General features: G+C 43.5%; 1 protein-coding gene and 1 long non-coding RNA gene across 3 annotated transcripts in view; one reads left to right on the top strand and one right to left on the bottom strand.

The window, feature by feature from the left end:
* Positions 1 to 13,168, bottom strand: part of Shisa6 (shisa family member 6) — a 304,683-nt gene that overhangs the window by 208,314 nt on the left and 83,201 nt on the right. The gene's annotated exons all lie outside the window — the stretch shown is intronic.
* On the top strand, positions 2,788 to 6,539 carry LOC106010440 (uncharacterized). The gene is made up of 3 exons (XR_001184246.3): positions 2,788 to 3,953; positions 5,111 to 5,179; positions 6,416 to 6,539. It is a non-coding gene; the product is annotated as an uncharacterized LOC106010440 (long non-coding RNA).

Below are 13,168 nucleotides of genomic sequence, written 5' to 3'. Positions count from 1 at the left end.
CAGTCTCCGATGCGACAATCCTGAGAGACATGTTACTTGGTACCAGAGGGTCCCCAGAGGGGCTGAATTCTTGCAGTGACAACCAACTTGTCCATTCTTTCTCTGACTGGCCTTCGCTCTTGTTCTGTCATATGCTTCATACTCCATTACTTCTGCTCCTTGGATTCTCTCCCAAATAAACTACTTGCAGCCAAGTCTTGTTTTAGTCTCTGCATTTTGGAAAACCTAAACTAATAAACATTCTATACTGTTGGCAATTCTGGGATCCTAAGGAAAATTGAAGGTTCGATATTAGATCAAGGGAGCCAAAAAGGAAAGAGAAAATGATTCCATTTGGGGTTTAAATTCAGCTCACCCTTGCCTGACTTTACTGTCTCACCTCATACAGACTCCAACTACCTTGAACTTGTGGAATCCTAATGTGAGCTCACCACCTCTGTGCTGCCTGCCCTGGAGGGGTTTGAAGACACTGGAGCAGCTCCCATACAGGTCTGCTTAATGACTTTCTGGAGGAAATCAGAGGTGACATGAGCACTGTGGAGTATCACAATGTGCCAGCTCTGAATCCCTGTGCCCTGGGCAACTCAGGAAGGACAGGACAGATGGCATCTGTCAGGCCTTTAATTGCACGATGTTCCTCAGAGATGGTTAGGGAAAGGCTGTGCTCACGGCTTGGATTCTGTCCTAACACAGGCAAAATGGGGGAAAGGAAGGGGCATCATGGCTTCTCCCTCAGCCCACTCTCCTCATTGGACTTTGCAAGGCCCAGGTATGATTCAGATAAGCTTCATCACAGGGTTAGAGCAAGGGTTGACTGCTTGGGTGGCAGGGGAATTGGAGGACATGTCTATATCTATATCTATATTTATATCTGTATCTATATCTATATCAGCCCAATAGTGAAGTCTCTGGGAAAGTGTCCCAGGCCACGTTGGTGACATTAGCATCTGAACTCTCCAGTGTGCCTGATTCTTTTCACCCTCTCCTCAGGACAGCTTTTCTTGTGCCCAATAAAGCTCCCAGAACCCTCTCTCTATCTCTCACCCACATTAAGGTTACTTAGGCAAAAGTACATCTCTAAGGGCCAAAGTTATAAATAAAGAAACATATGGAGTTAGCTAATGTTTCATAGCACTTTACGATTTTATAAGTTCCATTTGATTATCTCATTTGAACCTCCAAGCCAGGCTGTTCTGGTAAACATACTGCAACCCCCCAATCTACAAATTAAGGAAGAGGAATTTCCAAGAGATTGTATGCCATACTTAAGGTTGCCACACTGATGAATGGTGACATCAGAGAAATGTGCCCCCTTTTCCCCTGTGCTTGCCAGTGAAATTACTACTTGGTAATTTGTGGGTAAGATTCCATTTTCCTTGGGAGGGAATTATGTTTTGACTTTAGGTCCCTGCCACAAGAACCCTTCCCAGAAGTCAAAGGGAGGTTGCATGGATTCTGTAACACTGAAGCCTTGTTCCATTCTTCTTGTCTTCAAAGGCCTGGATGTTGAGGAGCTCAGCTGCAGCACTAAGGTCTCTTGCTCTGAGTGCTACATGACCTCAAATGTAAGCACGGAGAAGGCGAATTCTCATACATTGACTTACTCATCCACTAGTTCACTGACCCTATGCTGCTGGCACTTTGTGAGGCTCAGAAACAGAACTCCGAGGGAGCAGCAGGCATCTAAATAGAGATGTGCACCACGTAATGTGTTCTCTAGCAGACAGCTGGACAGAGCTGTGGGAGCCTAGAGGTAGGGCCAACTGGTGAGTTACAAAAGCATCACTGTTTCTGAGTTGCTGGGGTCCTAAGAGAAGATAGTAAAGTGCCACCTGTCACCACCTCTGAGTAAAAGTTTAACAATCCAGCAGCTAACAGCTGGGCCAAGGCCAGTATTCCATCACCACCTACTCAGAGCAGTGAGCTGAAATGATGCTTCAAGAACTAAGAGCTAGGCTTCTAAGGATCATCCTAGTCCCCCAATGGCACCATACACAATGCTGCCTTACCAAACTGGGCATTTCTGATCTATAAGGACAGTGAGACCCAGCCAGCAGTCCAGCTTTGTTCTGGCATCAAACCTAAAACCTAGACCTGCACATCTAGTGCACTCCTGGAAGGCAGAGATAGATATACTGTGCTGTAGTCACCTATACCATGGTGGAGAACCTGCTCAGAACATGGCCAAATTCAAGGAAGATGGTCACCTGAAAGTGTGATATGGGCCATGATTTTCAGATCCAAGGCTTGTGTACTCTAAATAAGCTGTTGCTTTCACTCATACTTCTGAGAACAAATGTGTGTAATTTTTTCCCACACCAACCAATTTTCAACTTTCCAAACAGCAACGGGGTGTTTAACAATTCAATTTAATCCCGATACTAACTACCTGCAGTTAGGGCAAATGCCACAGCTCAGAGCCTCAGTCCCATACAACTGACTTCTTCTTGAAACTCCAGTTGCATATCTCTGGCCTCCTATGCTTTGGGCCAACTGGCTTTAAAGGGGGAATTTCTAGGATCCCCTCTCCTGACTCAGTAACCTGCTAGGATGACTCACAGAACTCAGGAACACATTCTACTTACTGTTATCAGTTTATTGTAAAGGGCATGACTCAGGAACAGCAGAGGGGGGAAGGTGTGGGGTTTCCATGACCCCTCCCAACACTTCCATGTGTTTACCAACTTAGAAGCTCTCTGAATCCCACTATCTGGGGTTTTACAGAAGTTTCATAACATAGGCACAAGAGTTAATTGAATCTTTGACCCCTATCCTGTCTCTGAAGGTTAGAGGTTGGGGTTGAAATTTCCAGGCCTCTCATTGAGGCTTGGTGCATCTCATTTCTAGCCTCCATCTTGAGGCTATCTAGAGGCTCACTAAAAGTAACCTCCTGAGAACAAGAGATGCCCCTACCATCTAGGAAATTCCAAGGGAGTTAGGAGCTCTATGCTAGGAACCAAGGATGAAGACAAAATATATATTTCTCATTGTGCCGCACTCTCTAATCCTTTGACCCTCAGAAGACTTTTCCACATGGACCAGAGAAGCCCACCTATCCTGCCATCCTGAACATCAGACTATCAAGTATAAATATTCTTTGTAAAGCAGGTCCAGTCCTGAGTCCCCATGTGACACTACAAGAAAGCCATTCCTGCAGTGTCCCCATCACACTGGTGGCACACCAAGAAGCAAGCCATGCCTGGTCAGCTGCTGACAGGCAGGTCCTGTCCCTCACAGGACTCCTGCAATTGCCGTCTCATCTGGACATGGGCTCTTCTGAGCACAACACTAGCAGTCAGACTTCCACCTTAACCATTCAAGAGACAACAGCACCAAACATTCCTGCAAGCATCAGAGCCAGGGGCTAGAAAAGTTTCCTATGGAATATCATGTGATGGGCTACTCCATCAAAGTCTCCAATCAAATATTCATGATTTTTCTTAAGCAATTACAGTGGGTTAACACTGATGTGACAACATGAAGGCGTCACCAAGGACTGTGTGGGTGTAACATATCCATTTCAGTTTAAAACCCTCTAAACCAGGGGAAGCCAGCTCCCAAGTGAATTTCAGGGAGTCCAGTTTGTACAAACTGGGAAGGAAAACAAACTTGGGCAGGAGCAAAGAAGGCAGTCTGGAGGCTTTCTCTCTCTTCCATCAAATATGGCCCATACCCACCCTGCGTCATGGGAGGCAGGAGATGCCAGGGATATGTTTATTTTACAAGTGACAAAGAACAAAGGAGCCTTTTCAAAAGTTTTGGGAGTCCTTGGATTTGAGCCAAGTCCTGCTTACAGTGCATGTTTATTCCTGAGTGTCCAGATAAAGAATTCATCATTTTACCCAGAGGGATGGACAAAAAGGAAATTGTCCCCAGTCTACGGTACCCAGAGTGTCAGAGAGCTGGTGTGAAACCAGAAAAAGCCCACAGATGACTCATCCAGCTGGGGGAAGGTAAACATTTTATTGTCTTTCCATTTTTCTCCAGCCTGGGTGCTTCTGTCTGTTTGCGCCAATGAGATGGGTAACATTTTAATTAGGATTCTCACTTGTCTTCACTTTTCAAGAGAGGTGGGGGGAGGATAGCAGGGCTTAGATAAATGAATCCATAACTCCTGTGGTTGTAAGTGTGCACAACTCATCAACGAGAGTGTGTGTGCTTTCCTGAGGAAGGAAGGAAGGGAGGGAGGCAGAGGAAGATGGATGATTAGGGGAATGGAGAGAAGAAAGGAAGTGACTGAGGTCAGCCTGGCAGTGTGTCTGTGAATGAAAGACACACAGAGTGGAGAAGGAGCCACTGAAGGCTTGTACTTGTGTGCAGAGCTGGGAGGATCAGAGGAAGGAGGCTGAGAGATGACAACAAGAGTAGAGGTTTGTGTGTGTGAGAAACAGCTGAATAGGGAAAAAGAGGGGACTAAGGAAGCGACCTAAGGGCTGTGTGTGTGTGTGTGTGTGTGTGTGTGTGTGTGTGTTTGAGGGAGAGGAGAAGGGAGGAGAAGGGAGGGGATAGGAGGGAAGGAGACATTACAGAGAAACTAAGAGCACAGGAACTTTGTGTACAAGAGTTCTGGAACAGAAAAAGATGAGAGGAAAAGGAAGAAGGAAAGCTTGTGTGTGAGGGAGGAAGCAGAAGGGGGTGCTGAGCTGGATGTGGGCATGTGCACGTGCATGCTGTGATCCATGCACTTAGTTCCTCATGCCATCTTTTCTATTTTAGCTGTGCATTGTCTCTTTTCATTTAAAAAGTAATACAGTACGTGGTTATTAAAAATAGGAATAGATAGACGACTGAAAAGAGGAAGAAATCACCCATAGGCTTAACTCTCAAGAATAAAAGAAGTAGGCTTTGCACTTTTTTCCTTTAAATGTCATTCTAAATCCTACTAATTGGACTTCAGAATTCAATGGAAAAATTTACCTGAGATAACTTACATGAAGCATTTAGCACAGGGTCCAGCTGAGCGCAGGCAGGCAATAAATGTCATGGTTAGTTTTTGTTGTCTCTTTTGGCCTCTAGTCTTCTGAGGAAGAAGCTTTTGCAAAGGAATATATTATGTTCAATTACAGAGTCAGCCAGATAATAACAAATTATGAAATCCTTGCCTTTTCAGCTTCCTCCAGATGCCATGGGGAGAGGAAAGTCAACTCCACATGCCTGGGATGCTGCTAAGTTAGCCTAGGTAAGGATACCATGCATATAAGACTCACGGACCTGGGACTCTTCCCCTCACCTCAAGGACAGCCAGCCAGTTCTTATGCGCAAAACACACCCTCCCATTAACAGCTGGTCACCTCCGACTTCCAATCTGCCATTTTCCCAGACCACCCATATCCAAGAACAACTTCATGTTGCTTCTATTTGCAAAACGATTTACCTTGGTGTAAAAGACCTGGACTCATAAACATTCAGAACTATAGACCACATCCCCACTGTCTCTGGCCCTTGACTAGACAGAAGATCAAGCCCAGACTAAATTTCATCACTTTGGATAGACAATAATTTTCAATCATCTTAAATGATTTGACTGCTTACTAAATTTTTTCTTTTGCCCATGTATGCTGGTAATCTAGACAAGAATGTGGAACTGGAATCTTTTTCTTTCTGATTTTTTCCACAATAAGGAACATTCTTTTAACTGGACCATACATAAACTCGGGAAAGGTGACTTGTATGTATCTTTGATTATAACTTTTCAAGGAGTGCTATGGATTTTCTTTGGGAGCACCTCTAATTCCAGTCTTTCCCGTCTTTTTCTGTTTGTGATCTTCCTTCTCTCCCTCCCTCTTCTCTCTCTAGTGCTACCCTCAGAATTCCAAGAAGCACTCTCAACCTGTCATCCTTATGGTGCTTAACTGCTTAACTTATGGTGCAGTTCTTTTATTGGCTCTGGCATCATCTAGCCCAGGTGGAAGGGACATGAATTTGAATCTTAGGGGATGATGATACCCTTTCCACACCAATTCTGTGTATTGCAGGTTGTTTAGATGGAGTTGGTTCCTCCTCCCCAGTCTCCTGAATGGTGACCATAGAACCATGGTCGGCCAGACAGAGAACCCCATTCTCCTGAAGCTGGTTTAGCTCTAGTTAAATCTAAGACAGGTCAGCAACCAGAATCTTGGAACATTTTCTGGAAATAAACGGAAAGGTTTCATTTTTCTTTGGGCTATTGACGTACAGGAATGATGCTAGTTGGGAATTGCCAGAGGAAAGAGAGAGAGAGGGAGAAGCAGAAGCAGAGACAGAGAGACAGAGAGGGAGAAGGGGATGGAAAGGGAGAGAGAGAAGGAGAGGTAGAGAGAGGGGGAGAGATCACTGGAGTGCTTTGATCCAGCTGTGTCTGAATACATTAAACACAATAAGCCAATATATCTTCCTTTCCATAACCTGTTTTAAGTTGTCTTTCTCTACTCTACAGCACCCAAGAATCCAGACCAGAACAGCTGGTTTGGCGAAAGCACGATGGGATTTCCTCCCGTCCCCACTAATTGGTTCTCTCAAACTTCATTAATGAAAACAGTACAATAAAAGCCGTAATGTGAGCATATTTGTTCCAAGGTTCTTCTTAACTGCACCCCCACCCCAAATCTTTTACATGTGTGTAGACTGTACCTCCCAAGATGCTTGTGCCATCACCCATGTTTTTGTACCTGCCCTTTCCTGTTTCCTACAGTTTACAGAGAACAGTCAGGAAGTACAGGCCAAAAACTTATCAACTGGACAGAGTATAGATGTTCATTTTATCTAGAAACTATAATGTCTTAGCCATTAGACAGGTGCTGAGATAACAGTGGCTGATAATCCTACATATATTAATTCCACAAACTTGGCACCAATTTACATGTTTAAAAATCCAGCTCATACAGCGTTGGAATGAGTGCAAATCTCTCCTAGATTCTGATAGCAGGTTGACTCACAGTGTCTGTAGTGAGTAGCCCAGCTGTAACTCTCTGTGTCTTCTTAGGTCTGCTGAGGGACAGCTGGAGGAGGCTGCACCAGGGACCACTAGCTAGACAGACAGCATTTAATGCGGGGAATCCTGCCTTCCTTTCTATATACCCTCTTTGAACACAGCCCATTGCAACTTAAAACACATCCTGACTATAATAACTTAAAGACTAAGGTGAGAAAGTATGCTTGTATTATCTCCTAAAATAATCCACTGAGCACTCTTTATTAAAAAATTATTTTTATCACTGTTACCATTACTACCACCACCACCATCATCAGTATTATTATTAGCAGAAGCATATTTGAGCACAGAGGCCCTGAAATTCACTGTGGTTCTCTGTGCCAGGAACACTGGGCCCAAATGTTCTCAGGATGCTTCCCTCACTTCAGGCGGCTCTTCATGGAAAATCTCACCTCCCTGGAGGTGGCCCATCTAAAAGCTCCTCCACTCTCCACCTTCCCTTCCCCGCCTTATCTGTTTCTACTCCATCAGACATTCCTCTACTGATCTAGCTCATATCGATTATCTGTGTATCGCCTGTCTCTCCTCAAAAATATAAGTTCCACGAAAGAAAGTCTGCTTCATTAATTGTAGTTTTGTTCACATAGTTTTTAAATAAACATTTGTTGATTGCTCCATGCTTTACCAAACACATGCACACAAGTGTTTACTACATAACTGGCAAGCAATTCGTATACATGCACATATGACTTATATCTTAACAGGCTCTGCGAGATGGGTGCAAGACGGAACCTTTCCTGTTCTAGGGGTGCAGAAACCAAGCCCTGAGAAGGCTAAGAAAAGCTACCTGGGCTTCTGCAGGGGTTAAACAAGCTCAAGCTCTGCAGCACCCCCAAGCCCCGCAACACACACAAATCTAGCTGCAAAACTGCACTTTCGCTGCCTCACCTTACGGGGACAGGACTATGATTTCTCTCTTTATGGACTGTGGGACTGAAGTGCATTGAGGTTAGGGACCCGCACAGGGGCCATGGTGCTGACAAACTGCTCTCACACAGCCAAATCTACCACCCAATTTCCTAACCAACATGCTGAACATACTCTTATAACTATGGCCCACATCTGTCCCTCAACAGAGTTTTTATGATCTCTATTTGATGAAGAAACTGAGGCTTAGTGGCATTAAAAGGCCACACTGAGGTTCCAGAGCTAGTAAATGACAAAGGAATCTGACCCCAAAGCTGTAAATCTGACCCTAAAAAAGAGTGAATAATTTTTCACTTATTAAAATATATGCCTATTTATTTGTCTATGTATGTTTGTTTATTTTTTGCTACTGGGGAAATTGATCCCAAAGACTTTTCATGGAACTACATCCCCAGTCCTTTTATATTTTCTGTTTTGAGATACAGTCTCACTAAGTTGCCCAGGTGGAACCAGAACTTGTGATCCTCCTGTCTCAGCTTCCCAAGTGCTGGAATTATAGGTGTGTGCCATCATGCTTGGCTACATTTTTTCAATTTAATAAAATTATGTGTATATGTGTATGTTATGCTTCTGGAATAAATCTAAATGGAAGAATTTCAACTTTTTTTCTCACAAGTTATATAGTAGTTCTTCCCTTCAGTGTCATTGGAACTACATTAGATCTACAGCTCTCACTGCTGGCCAAGATCTCACCAACGAAGGAGACTGAGCTCGTTCTTATTCTTAGAAGAGTCCTGAGGCCTCTCTAACATAGAAACCTAGAGAGTGTGTTGGTAATACCTTCGCACTTCTCTGATGGGAAACTGGCCATCAGGGAAGTGAAGTAGCTTGCTAGTGAGCACCACAAACCCAATCATGGTGTTCTTTCCAAATCACACTAATGCAGGATACAGTCAGGCTGTTCCAGATTAGTGTGTGTTCCCTGGCATAAGACCCAGCAACAATTCCTTGTCTTGGGTGGATTTAGAAGTGAGATAATTACTTCTCTGGTTTCTGACCCTGTATCCCAGATTTTAAATACTTGGCTTTTAGATTCATATATCCTTAACACCACTTAATTGAACATTGATCCCTAACAAATGGTTTCCTTATACATTTTAGGTGCATTCCAACTCTAGGGCTCCTCTTGCTCCATTTCAAGGGGTCACAATGTCCACAGGGTGTAAGAGCAAGGACACAGTTGGGCACTGATACTAATAAGTAGGTAGTTTATGTAAGAAAAACGGCATTGAAGCTTTACTTTTATGGGAAGATATTCTTCCTACCATCTAGTTTATTCTGGAATTTCACTATCATAGATTATTTCCCTAAAAGTCCTACCCTGATGGGGATGTAAGTTGAGCCAGGGGCTACTTGCTACTTACAAGGAAGCCCTCCAGTCTGGGATGCCAGGAAAAGAAGCATGGCCTATATTCTTAGCATAAGTAGTTCAATGAACTTATGGGTGGCTAGACTGAGCCTATAGGATGGCCAAGGATGTTCCACACAGAGGTTTGGATCCAAAGACTTCTCATCATGCTCATTTTACATTGAGGAAATATCCCCTGTACATCTCCCACTCTGCATCCAACTAATAGAAACAGACAGTTCAAGATGGGGAAAGCTGGGGCACTGACCAATGGGGATCCATATCATTATGAATGATTGAGTAAATATGCTTAATCCAAGAGTACTCTATGGGTGTAGGATTCACTGACTGTTGAGGCCCCATTCTCAGAAGTCAAAACACTATACAACATACAAATGAATGTACCCAGGACTTACCTACCTCTGGAAGGGAGGAGAGAAGGCACCAGACCTAAGCTACCTTCAGTGCCCTATTTGAGGGTTACAATTATGCTTCATGAGGACTTTTAATCATTAGATCATCAAGTCTTTGGGGATGGGAAAGGGACATTTTAGATAGTGGCTCTTCCCCTTTGGATTCTTTTTTTCTTGGCATTGTTAGCTAGACATCATATATAATCATAGACTTTCAGAGCAGGGATGACTCTTAGAGACCATCTACACAACCCCTTTATTGTCCCACTGAGAAAGTTAATCCCAGAAAGGGAGTAATTTCTCCAAGTTTAGCACCACAAATCAATGTCTCTTAACATCAAGGCTTTTTAAAAAACATGCCACATTTTCTTACAATTATTTTGCTTCTTTAGACTAGAAAACATAAAAGTAGATGGGGAAGACTTATGCTATTTTGTTTCCTAATTCTGCCTTGTAGACACTCCAATGCCTTTTCCCCCTTATTGTTTGGGATAAGCTTCCTGCAACAAGAATGGGCTTGATTCTGTTTGATGTTGTCAAGCTGTTTCCACCTAGAAGTTGTTCATGCCCCGGAATTGGGGGATGGAGTCCCAGATGGAGCTGGCCAAGGAGATGACCATTTCTGGGTCACCCAGCTGCCCAAGGCCCTCGGGTAGCTGCAGCAGCAGGGAGGGTAACCTAGTTTGCTTAGGAGATATTGCGGCTGTCCCAGTTTATCAGCTGCAGTCCTAGAAAGGTATTGACACTGTCCTGTTTGTACAGCTCGCCCTGCAACTCAACCTGCCAAAACCTCACTGCCGCTTCCACCTGAGAAACTGAAGCATAGGAACCTATTCCACATTTGGCCCCTGACTTACTCCCATGTCATTCATATCTCTTTGAGGGGTTCCTAACCTGGATGAAGGGTATTCTGACATGTCAAGGTTACCACCTGAGAGGGATGGCACATTTCTACTTACAGGAACATTCAACTCTTAACGGTGAAGAGCCAGAGCTAGGGGTTAGCAATCCTGGGTTTGCCACAAGGTTGCCTGGCTATGTGCAGAAAAAACTGACAAAACGAAGATTTCTGGGCAGAACCAGTGAGGTGAAGAGAACATAGGGACTAGGTAGGCAGGTAATTGGAAACCTTGTTCTGGCTGTGCTACTGGTGAGTCACTTGACATCATGTCTGTCTCTCTGAGTTTTGGCTTGTTTTGGCTTTATATTTGTGAGTTGAGAGTATCCAAATATAATAGAGTGGTAAATTGGAATGACTGTTTGAGATTTCAAAGTAACCCTAAAGTCCATACCTCATAGATTTACAAAATGTAGCACCAGCTTCTCCAGCTTGGACTCTGAGAAGATTGCAGAAAAATGCCAGGAGATGTGTGAGGAGGTGGGATGGAGGGGCAGAATCACAGCTGGCAGAGCTTCTATGATTCACTCCCTAGGAGGAGCAAAATTGTGTCCTCAAGGCCCTACTCCCAAGGATTCTGCAGATTTCCTGGGCAGAAAAAGCTTTACTCACCAGGAAGGTGGACACCTCATTTTGTGTTAGCTCCCCAAGGGCAGAGCCCCTGTGTGGACTCTCTACACATCTGCCACACCTGGTGCAGGCTACACTACCCAGGAGAAGCTCAAGAGTTATTTGCTGGGTGAACAAAAAAATTTGAGTTTGTTCCTTTTCCTTCCATGCCAAAGACAGCTCACAGATATTTCTAAGTGCTGTGTTATGAGGAATGAAAGGGTGTCACAGACAGGAAATAAGTTTTCCCTTGTATATGGGCATCAGATCCGACAGTCTGCATGTGCCAGTCTGACACACTTACATAAATCTCAGGTAGGATAAAAAACCGGCACCAAAGCTGAGAAGAGCTGCAGATGGGTGGGAAAGGTTCCCAAAAGACTTGGGGCCAGAAACTTAGAAGTGTGGCTCTTCTTGAGTTGTCACTTCCTCAAAATAGGAGCGCTTATATATGCTACTGGGTAGGACCTTGAGATACCAAGGATCCCCTCAACCGTCTCATTTGGAATAGTTCTCTTTCTCTAGTTGACATTTTGAAATCTGTGGTTCATATCTCAAGCTACAATAAGCAGTAAATTTTAAAATGGGTGCATTCTCTGGCATGTAAGTTAGATGTCATTTAAGTTACTCTAAAAGGAAATGAAGCCCAGGTAAAGTCAGTACTGAGGATCAGGATACTAAGTCCTCTCACTGGGGCATCTGCAGCATAAGGAAAAGGTCCATAAAGAAGGGCTGACAAGAAGCTGCAGCTGGCCAGTAACAAGTATTTTGACCTTAAGCAATCTTTTCTCTCTGTCTCAAGTTCCTCACTAGTAACACAAAGGTGAATGAATATGATAGAAAGCAATTTTCTATTATTCTTTGGTTTGGGAATTATTTTAAGACAAGTTAATGAAGTTTAGATAAAATTCAAATGGTGTGAGTTTTAAAGAACTCAACCTGTTCTCAGAGACAGATCTAAGAACAGAATGGAATTCCAAGTTCTTCTGTAAATTTCATTCAGACTGGCCATATTCTCACGATGTAGCCCAGCAGTCTGGTCTCAAACTCACAAAGATCCTCCTGACTCAGCTTCCAGAGAGCTGGAACTATAGCCTGTACCAGCACACCTGGCTTCTAGATAAAAGACTTAGAACACATTTGTTCTTGTGGACATCAGATGGAAAATAGTAGTTAACCAGACCTGGAAATACTTTTTCCAAAAGTAGTATCAATGAGTCCCCTTCTTTTCCCCTGGTCCAACTTTCTGTCTATCTCCCTCAAACCTTTGAAAGTTCCCTGAAAACCTAAAGAAAAATCTCAAAATTAATGTCTAAGACAAACATCCCACTGATACTCCCTGCCCAACTTACATTTTAAAGAATGAATATAACTCTACGTCTTTACTGTGAGCCTTAGTCTATTTTGTGCTGCTACAACAGAACACAGTATCTGAGCTGGGTAATTTATAAGAAAAAGAAATTTATTCTCCCCCAGATCTAGAGACCGGGATGTCCAAGGTCAAAGAGCCAGCATCTGGTGTGGCCTCCTTCCAAGCATGGTGGAAGGGGAGGACAGAAACTCAGTGTCCTCACAGGGCAAAACAGCACACATGAACAAACCTATTGCCACCCACCTCTTACAGTGGTACCCAGCCATCTGTGAGGACAGAGCCCTCCTGACCCACACACCTTCTATTAGGTCCACTTCCCAACACGGTCTCATTGGGCATCAAGCTTACAACTCAAAAATTCTGAGAGACACATTCAGGCCATAGCACAGTCTGAAAATCTTTAGGTAAGATACTTGATGCCTGGAATCAAATAGAAAGTGGGCATTTTATATTTGGATCAAATCATTTATAAATAAAGTGAATTGACCCCAAATGATCAAATATGCTGGACTAGTGTCCCTAAGAGAATAATTTATGATAAATTAATTAATAAAATTAGGTTTTCAATTCTAGTGTAACTGAAAAGGAATCACATGTTAGGATCTTAAGTCCTGAGCTCTAGTTCTGATAA

This window comes from Heterocephalus glaber, unplaced genomic scaffold, assembly GCF_053883595.1.
Source record: "Heterocephalus glaber isolate CG9 unplaced genomic scaffold, H.glaber_assembly_v1.0 deba00001564, whole genome shotgun sequence".
NCBI lineage: Eukaryota > Metazoa > Chordata > Mammalia > Rodentia > Bathyergidae > Heterocephalus > Heterocephalus glaber.
Note: the sequence above shows the minus strand (reverse complement) of the source record. Positions and strands in the feature narration are given on the sequence as shown.